Source organism: Marmota flaviventris, chromosome 7 (assembly GCF_047511675.1).
Source record: "Marmota flaviventris isolate mMarFla1 chromosome 7, mMarFla1.hap1, whole genome shotgun sequence".
Classification (NCBI taxonomy): domain Eukaryota; kingdom Metazoa; phylum Chordata; class Mammalia; order Rodentia; family Sciuridae; genus Marmota; species Marmota flaviventris.
The window spans coordinates 137,540,392-137,550,584 of NC_092504.1; positions in this window are offsets into that span (position 1 = coordinate 137,540,392).

A 10,193-nucleotide genomic window follows, 5' to 3' on the forward strand; every position below is an offset into this window, starting at 1 on the left:
CCGGGCTGAAACTCTGGCGAGCCAGTGGTTCAGTGGTCACGGCAGGCACACGTCCACTTGTAAAAGGAAGAGTCAGTTTGGATGTTTTTTGACTAGAGATACCCCAATACTAGAGTCATGGCTACCAGCTGGGAATCTCTAAATCATGTTTATTTAGAAATTCTAGAGCCCAAGAGGCTTTGGAGATTGTCTAGATTTAGGAAAGAATCAGGAGCCCAGAGGTTAAGAGGCTTGTCAAAGTCACACAGCGATTTCCTGGCAAAGCCGGGAGAAAACCCTAATGGCCTAACAGTTGATCCAGGGATCTTTCCACCAAGTTTTGCAAAAACCTCTAAGACATGCATCCCTTGTTCACTGTTTTGTCATTGTAGTCCCTGCCCCCAAGTGTCTGAAAGGATGTTTTGGAGGGAAAGCACGTCTAAATTTTGATGAGAAGGTTTTCATTGGCTGTTGATATATTTTCTATCATTTTGTGACATTTTGCTAAGACCATTTGCTTTTCTAACTGTAAAGATGTTTTTAAAATTTAGAAATAAAAAGTAGAAGTCCTCCTATATTATGCTCAATTTTTGGAGATATCCATATTAAAGATTTGGTGTGCATTCTTCTGTATTATATTTTATTATATAAGTTATATAAGAGTTGTTTACAATTTTTTGAGCTTTTGCTAGTTTGAAGCATGCTGTTCCTTCTTGGTTAATGGGAGATGAGCTATTGACAGCTGAGGAGTGAGATTCCCACCAGGGATGGTTTACCAGGTCTTCCTACATCAGCTCTACTTTCTTCCCCAACACTCACTGCACCCTCACCTCCACCCTTCAAGGTGTAACATGTTTCTTTTTTATCCCCAAGGATGAAAGTTTAAGCCAGATCTATTAGCGAGGTTGGGGCAAAGGCTCTGGGCTTGGAAAGGAAGACACAGAGGCTCAGCCTTTGGGAGAGGGAGGAGTGCTGCTTTCCAGAAGGTAGCATGTTGTGGATGCTGCTGTCACGTCAAGCCCAGGAACCAGCAGGAGCTCAGTAGTGATGGTCATGTGGCCACCTAGGCAGGCCAGGAACCTAGCTCCCCAAGGGAGTCTCAGCAAAGGTGTCACTGCCAAGACTTGGGCAACATCAACACTGCCAGAGGAATTGCTCCCTCACAGGTGGATTACATGGTCAAGAAGGCCCAATCCTCAGAGACAAATCCAGCTGACTGAGAACCAGGGGCTTTACCCATTAGCTTGATCATAGAGCGCTTCTATGATTCCAAATGGGCAAAAGGCACTCGGAAAAAAATGACAGATTAGATTTCCCAGCAGCTCTGATGGAGAGGACTGAGTCTCATTGAAATGAATTTGAAAATTAAAAGTGTGCAATGAGGGGCTGGGGATATGGCTCAAGTAGTAGCGTGCTCGCCTAGCATGCGTGGGGCACTGGGTTCGATCCTCAGCACCACATAAAGATAAAATAGAGATATTGTGTCCACCTAAAGCTAAAAAATAAATATTTTTTTTAAAAAAGTGTGCAATGATTCTCTTACCCACATGTATGGAGCAAATCGAACATGTAACACATGCGATTTGTCAGAGTGGGCACGATTGTGTTTATAGATCAGGGTAGCCAGCAACGCAGATCTGACAGTGTTCTCATTTGCCCACCTTCCTCAGGCTAACTACGAAAATTACTCAAGGAAGATTAAATACTCAAAAGTAAACAAGCAAGCAAACAACATCTCAATTTTAGGAGAATGTTTGCAGAAGTTAAGGATCAGAGAGCCCCTTACATACTTCATAGCAATACAAAAAACTTGGAACTGACAGAAGAAAAGACGGACACGTGTGATGTATAAAAATGTAAAGAAAGTAAGGGAAAGTATGAACTTTTGATGATAAAATACAAATATTAAATTAGGGGGAAATTGCCATGGATATGTCAGAAAAGGGGTTAATAGCAGTAAAATGCAAATAATGCCTACAAATTAGTAAGAAATAGATAATGCATCAAGCATAAGAGCAAACAATGTGAATAGAAAATTCACAGATGAACAAACCCAAATGATGATTAAACCATAAAAAGAGGCTCTATTTTTCCAGTTGTCAGGGAAATGTAAATTAAAACAACAATGATATATTCCTTCTCACTCATCAGATAGGCAGCTTTGTTGAGGGATGCTCCTGCACACTGATATTGGAAATTGGAGTAAAACCTGAACACACACACGTGTCCTACACATTCCACAGAAAGATGAGTCATCTCCTCATAGCATCAAGGGTAGGGAAAGACTCTTTAAACAATACACAGAAAACCATGAGTCATAAAGGATGCTGTTGATAAACTGGCTATAGAGTCATCCCTCTGTGTCCCGGGGAGATTGGTTCCCAACCCCCGCAGACTCAGGATTGTAAATCTGCAGATGCTCAAGTTCCTCATACAAAGTGGCATAGTGTTTGCAGACTTTAAATAATCACCAGATTGCTGTAATACCTGATACAATGTAAATGCTATGTAGGTGTTACACTGTATTGTTTAAAGGATGACTACAAGAAAAAGAATGTACACGTGTTCTGGACAATTATGCAATTTTTTTTTTCAAAAGTAACCTATTCATGGTCAGCTATCTACGATGCAGAATCCATGGGGTTGGAGGAGTGACCGCATCAATATTTTCTTCTATATGCCAAAGATATCATAAACACATTTTTTAAAGAGTCACAAACTGGAAGAAGGCAGCTGTCACTTGTAAAATGATCAAAAAAATTAATACCCAGAATATTTTTATGTATATGAAATTGCCAATATACAAAAATTTCTGTCCTATAAATATGGCAATTTCACATGACTCAGCTTACACAAAGAATTGTTCCAAATCAAGAAAAAGACAACTAACCCAAACGAAAGAAGTGTACAAAGGATGTGAACTTACAGAGGAGGAAAATCCAATAGCAGATAACTTTTGGAAATAAGTTTAACTTACTAGAAATCTGGAAAATGAAATCCATGATGAGATAGCATTTCATATTTCAAAGCACAGGTAGAAATCTGGGAGAATGGGAATTCTTACGCAGTCTAGGAGCACAGAGAGCTAGGAATGTGGCAATACCACATGAAGTGGCCGATAGCTGGAAAGAACCGCAAGGAGGCCCATACAAGAGGGTCTCGAGAAGCACCGTTCACAGCACGAACTGTGCTGCACTTCACAGGTAAACACGAGATTCCGGCATCTGTCAAAATCAAAGACTTGGGCTGGGACATAGATCAGCTGGTAGAGTGCTTGCCTCACATGCACAAGGCCCTGGGTTCAATCCCCAACACCACAAAATAAATACATAAATAAACAAACAAATAAATAAATGACTTGACTCTACATATGTCAGTATGGATGAGTCTTAAAATATAATATTGAATAAAAGACAAATCTTAGGAAGACATCTAGAATATAAACCCAGTCGTGCACACCTTAAAATCACACAGAACATTACAGACCTAGTAAAACGTGGATGGGGTCATAGGTCATCAGTTTAAGACAGGAATTAGAGAGGAAAGAAATGGAGTGGAAAAGAACTAAAGAGGTCTTCAACTGTAATTCTAATCTTACTTTTAAAAAACTGAAGTCAATGTGGCAAAAAGTTAACAATCGCTTAAAAACTCATGTTGTTGGGCTGGGGATGTGGCTCAAGTGGTAGCGCGCTTGCCTGGCATGCGTGCGGCCCGGGTTCGATCCTCAGCACCACATACAAACAAAGATGTTGTGTCCGCCGAAAACTAAAAAATAAATATTAAAATTCTCTCTCTCTCTCTCTTAAAAAAAAAAAAACTCATGTTGCATACTTCTGTATTTCTAAAATTATTCCGTGTTCTTTTCTCTATGTTTGAGATGTTTATAACTTACAAAAAAAAAAAATCGAAGTTTCAAATGTAAAGTATGGAGAGCAGCTGTTGCTGTGGCGTTGTCTCTCGAGGTGGGTGGGTGTTGGCGCCATGGATGGAGGAGCATTGGTGGAGACCACGGTCCATGCCCACCAAACACCTGAAGAACCTGGGGATTTTCCATCATCTTTCCAGCCTCTTTCCCATCATCCAGGTAAGTGTCACCCCTGCGACTCAGACCTCTGTGTGCACAGAATCTTTCTTTGAAAGCTCAGTTAACTTCCTGAACCCCTGGGTGAGCCAGGCAGGAGGTTAGCATCTATGCTGGAAGCATCTATGCTGAATTTCAAGGGGCCAGGGGACAAAGCTGGTGACCTGCGCAGGGCACTACTGCCCACTCCAACAATAGGCCCACAGCTAACAGAGGCTGAGCATCTCCCCGCCCGCTGGGCTGTCTCCGGGAACTCAGCTCCTTATGAGCGCAGCTCATGGAGACTGTTGCTCTCGCAGAGGTTACACCATTGTTTGAAAGCTTCAATAGCAGCAGTCACATAGTTCCTTGAAGACATTCTGCTCTCTGCACTCTTCCTTTGGCCGATATTTTAAGAGCAGCCTCTGTGCTTTGGATGTGTGCACTGCTCTTGTTCAGCAGCTGTGGAAAGACCGCTCATTGGACACCACGGCCTTCCTTCCAAAGCCCTTGTCACCCAGGAATAAGACTTCATCTCTTAGGAGGAAAATGAAAGTGTCGGGTTTTCTCCCTCCCCCTGAGGCAGGAGCTTCTCGCCACAGCAGATAGGACCAGATCTCCCAAAGGGGCTCTGGGACAAAGGGAGGTGATCTGAGGCTTCCTGGTGAAAGCAGGTCACACCTTCTCCCTCTCCCTTCCTCCTCTGCCTGTCAACACCCCTGCAGGAGGCTCCTCCAGCCAGCAACCGGCAGGCAGACAGATGAACTGCTCCTGATTAAGAAGTGTTTAAAAGTATGTGTTGGTCAGTTGAGGACAGAGGAAATGCCCTTTCCTGAGCTGGGAGAAAGCAGGTTGACGAACTCGATGGCTTCCCCTGCAGTGGCTACCTGAGTTCTGAGGTCTTCTTTACCTGCAAGGTCTGCACATTATAACCACCCCGAAATGGAGCTCAATTGCTCTCCTTTGAGAGGCACTCCGAAACCTCCACCTACAATTCTGGCCTTTGTGGAGGTTGGAAGCCCAGGAACACACGTCCTGCACACTGGCATTCACTGAGAGGACCGTGACCTTCCTGGTGAGGAAGAGCTGTTTCTGATTTTCATGTTTTAGACAAATGCCCTAAAAGACAACAGTGAAAGTTCTGCTCTGGTCTGGAATGGGGAAGCATTGCCCCCAAAGAACAAGGAATGAATTGTGGTCCCTCCACCATGGACTGAACTGTGGTCCCTCCACTCGGTGTGACTATTTGAAGGTAAGGGGGTCATAAAGGCTAAAAAGTGAGGTCGTATGATGTGATTCGATTAGTAACCTTATAAGAAGGGACAACTGAGAGGGCTGGGGGGTATCCCAGTGCTTGAGCGCCTGCCTAGCATGCATGAGTTCCATCCCTAGCACCGAAACAGGGAAGAAGAAGAAGAAAAACAAGAAGGAAGGGGAGGAGGGGGAGGAGGGACTGTCACCATCCCCTCCCTGGGAATTTCATCAGCCAGGAAGAGGATTCTTATCGCAAGGGTGGAGGCTAGCAGTCGTCCCACCCAGACGGCCTGGTCCCACGATTCCCGACACCCACTCCTCCCCTTTCTGGGGCCTACAGCCTCCCTCCCCTTCCCGTAAGACAGCGCTGGCCCCAGGTCCCACGGCCGTCCTGTGTACACCTTCTCCCTGAGGTGCTTCCTGCACGGATTGTCAAAAATTCATTAACCGGCACATCCTCTCTCCTGCCAGTGTCCCCGTGGTGGGTTTATTCCTGAGGCCTTCAAACCTAGAAGAGATCTCCCTAGGAAGGCCCAGAGGTTTGGCTTCTGGATCACCTCACGGCCGGGACGGCAAGGCCCGAGGTACCAGGCTTCTTCTTGAAAACCTCAGAGGGCTGAGGACAGCAGTGCTGCCTGCAGATCTGGCTTTACGGCCTACCTGACAGCGTCTGGGAGCTGTGGAGGGTGACGGTCGGCAGAAGAGGGCAGGAAGCCACAGTCTTCCCGGAGGTCCTCCTCGTGGGTGCAGTGGGCGTCTCTGTGTCTTGCCCTCCTCGTGCTTTTCCACCACCCACAGGGGCTCCATGCCGGCACTCTGCCGTTTTGCTGACCTCCACATAACTGCCTCATAACTGCCAGGAACAATAGAGATTTGTGATTTTCTTTATTCAACACATTCTGTGGAGTGGAAGGGAAATGATTCTCTCTAGAAAGACGGAAGACTACTGCCATCAGTGTCCCTGGAGATCCTGGCGCTCCGTGTTGGTTAAAGGTGAGTAGAAATTGGATTTCCAATTGGCCCTTTGGTTCTGACATGTGATTCACCAACTGGGAATGCCTACTGCCCCCTGCTGGTGACAATAAGTCAATACTCCGGACCAACTGAAGAGCCCTAAAAGGCCTCTTTTAAACATTGCATTGCTTTAAAATGACTTTAAACTTTAAATATTTACCTTTTTAATAATGAAACTGAGCAGTGAAAATATACTAGTTGGTTTCTAATTTTGCCTGTCCTTCTCCATCAAGTACATCATTACATTGTTAAAATCTAGGACCTTCTATACCAAACAACTGTGGACTCACCTTGGGTGCTGAATCTCCTTTTACCTGTGATGATAGATCAATGTGTAAAATTCCCCTACGATGTTCCCTTGAGAATGTGTCCTGCAAGTGGTTACGCGGGAGGCAGTGTGGCTGAGGAGGTGCTGGAACCCCTAGTCCTGCCTATGATTCCAGAGGCAGCTCTAGCACTTGCTGAGCTGTAAGATGGAGGCAAGTCACCTCACATCGTAGACCTCATTTGTGATGATATAAAGATAACAATACGTAGCACACGGGGTTCTTATGAGGATGAAATGAGATTATTTCAATGCAAGCATTTCTTCAAGAGCCATGTGGCCAGGAGGTGTTAGAGCCAAAGGAGAGGGGAGGTGTGGGGTGGCCCCCAAGACCCATCCTCAGACAGGTATCTGGAGTCCAGTGAGAGTCGGGCATTAAACTCGGAATGCTCATCACCGACGTTAGCGCCATGACCATTGTTCAATATTTATTTAATTCTTACTGTTCTGTAGGGACGTGACTCTGGAGAATGTAAATTGAGGGGCTCACTGTCTGCTTGGATCCCAAACTAAAGAGCAGAGGCAGTAAAGCAACATCTCATAGACGGAGTCGGAAGAGTCGCTCCAGGAAGCATCTGTGGACGCACCTTCTCGAGAGCGTGGACGCATGCCACTTTGAAAGGGCCCGGGTGGGCAGGAGCTAAGCTACGGCCACTCCTCTGGGAATAGTGAACCACACTGCACGGGAGGCTTGCATTGGCTCAAGCTCTGTGACTCAAGTTTCTCTGCTACAAAGGGGAAGACCATTAAGACAAACTCAACTAAAAGGTGGGAGTCCCTGGAAAAGCAGCAAAACAATGACTACAGCCCAAGAGATCTTTAGTTCTTTTCAACCAAGGTTTTGTAGTCTTTCCTTGGGATTTACTTAATCCAGTTTTGGGCATCATACTACATCTATCTAGCTCACAAGGAATGCTTTGAAATTTTAAGAAAACCACAAAGTGTCAAACCCAAGAGGTCAGTTTAGCTTCTGTTTGTTTGTTTGGAGGGAGGAGGGGCTGTGGATGGGAGGCTGCACTTACTCTTTTCCCAGCAGGGTTTTCTCTGCTCACGTCTCACACTGAGCGTGTGTAATTTAGGGAACTGGTGGTGGCATGGCGAACACGGCAGAGAACCTAAAAAGGAAGTCACAGCCAGGGAGGGCAGAAGAGGCCTTTCAGGGTGCATGAAACCGTTTCAAGGGCTGTGGTCGCCCTGCATTTCTGGGAATGAAAACAGTGGCCAAGAAACGGGCTCAGGAGATCTCCAGAAGGAATGAAATGAAACTTCCAACCATTTTCAGGGAAAGCGATGAAATACGTCTTCTGTAAATCTGGCAGTGCAGAGTGAGTGTGCCCCTCAGGGTCATAGAGGGCACTCACTGGGACTGGGCCTTGGGAGCCTGGCCCCAGACTGTGGCCACTCGGTTCATGATGCTGCTCACTCATCTGGGAGGACATATCCTTGCCCCTTTTTAGCAGGAATAAGGAGCAAAGAGAACAGCAGGCTACTGCAGCCATTCCCAACGGGAACAGCCCAAAACTGAAAAGAAGGAGCTCTCCTGTCCCCGTGCCAGAGTGGCACTTGCAGATGAGGCCATATGGACGTGCAGACACCTGGCTTGCTCGTGTCGACCACGACGGTGCCAGTGGGCAAGACACGGCACTCTGCCCAGGAGCTCCAGAGCTCAAGGCTTGCAGGGACCTCTTTGATCCCCAGCCCAGCCACCTTAACCACTTCTGCGAATGTCCCAACTGCTGACCACTTCATAGCTGCCCAATTCTACCAACCTAAGGAAGCCTCTTTCTACCGACAAAATATAACTGTGAATGACCACATGTAGACTTTTTCAAATACAGAACTTCTTAAAAAATGCATTTCCGGTTCATATTAATTTATTAAGTAGAATTTCTCTGTATTTTATTTGTATTTTTCTGTGGTGATGGGGATCCAGCCTGTCTTTATTTTAACAAAATAAATTTTCCTAGTCTTAGATACTATCCAACAGATGTTAGTCATATAAACATTATACTTTTAATGTAGATAGGAGAACAATAAACCTCGTTTGTGTTATCTACCTTTGGAATACTATTGAACCTCTATGAGTTTCTATGCAAGTTCCATTCATTGTTATTAATAAATATATGATTGAATTCCCCAAATACGTTGAAATTTTATAGCTGAGCATTTCATACAAGAGAAATACTCAGCCAGTTTTTTTTCCTGCAGTTTCCATGAAGATTTCATTTATCTTAGAAATGATTAATATAGAGTGACTATAAATAGTATAAGTTTAAATAGAATAGTCAAACATTTTCTGTTTGGTTTTTGCTGGAGTTTATTAGACTTCACAGTGTGGTGAGAGAACTACAGCAAAACCCTCAGCCTGGGATATTTTTAGTAAAAAATTTTCCTCCATTTTCAGGAGGAAGTAGTTATTGAGAAGCCCTCTAGACGGGTGGCTTCTTAAGGAGTCAGATCCCTCGGGTACCACGTCTCAGACACCTGTCCAGGGTCAGCTGACTTCGAGGGCTTGCTCTGTTTGATGGTCCTAGGCAGGAGGCCACAGCATTCCCACTATTAATATCTCGTGGCCTTTTGACTTACAAATATAACCATCTTGTGGCCTTTATTTTTTTCTCTCTGTCCCTGAAGAACTAAGGATCTAAGGTTTGGGTTAAGAAACATTTAATTTAATTAGTCTTTAGCCTTAATCCTGAGCTTTTATATCTGAATGGACTCTTTGTTCATTTCGTAACATTTTCTTAAATACCCATGAGGTGCAAGTTACCACGCAGGACTTCAGAGAAATCAAGAGAAACCGGTCAGACATGCCCTCAGGAAGCTTAGGGTCCAGCTGGGGAGAAGGCAAATGGCAAAACACTACCACACAGAGCAAAAGTTAAGAGGCCACAAGAGAAGTACAAACAGGACCGCGGGGGCATCGGGAAAGAGAGATTTGAGCTTTGTGGGCTGGTGTCTGAGGAGGCGGAACAGGTGACCGATCTTTGAAGAAGATGAACCTGAACCTGCCCTTGGTGGATGGGTTTAAACACGTAGAGAGGAAGGGTGAGCCTAGACCTTTCAGATTCAGGCACTGGCATGATTAAGGCTGTGGAGGTCAGAGAACCTGGGGAGGGAGAGAAGTTTCGGTTGGACCAGAGAACAAGGTATGTGAATAAAATATCACGGAAATGAAGATGGGGACATTAGTTTGAGGGCCGGTGATGGCGGGTGGTGGGAAGCAGACAATGGGGTCACTAAGGGGAACACCACACCGACTTGTGCTCAGAGGTGTGCGGAACTCAGTGGTTAAGGGGGTGCCTGGCAGTGAAAGTACAGAGTAGCCCCCACACCCCGCAGGGGCATCCAATAGTCCAGTGAGGTACAGCCGAGGTTTCCTAGAGAGCAGAGCCAAAGCAAGCAGGAGAGCACTGGCTGACTTTGCTGGGATGTCCTGGCCAGTGAGGCCAAGGAAGCAGAAGACGCCCAGGGTGCCTCTAGGACTGACATCCCCCATGACACCTCGGATGGGAGCCACTGTGCCCAGAGCTCCCCAGGAAGAATGAAGGAGAGGGAGCT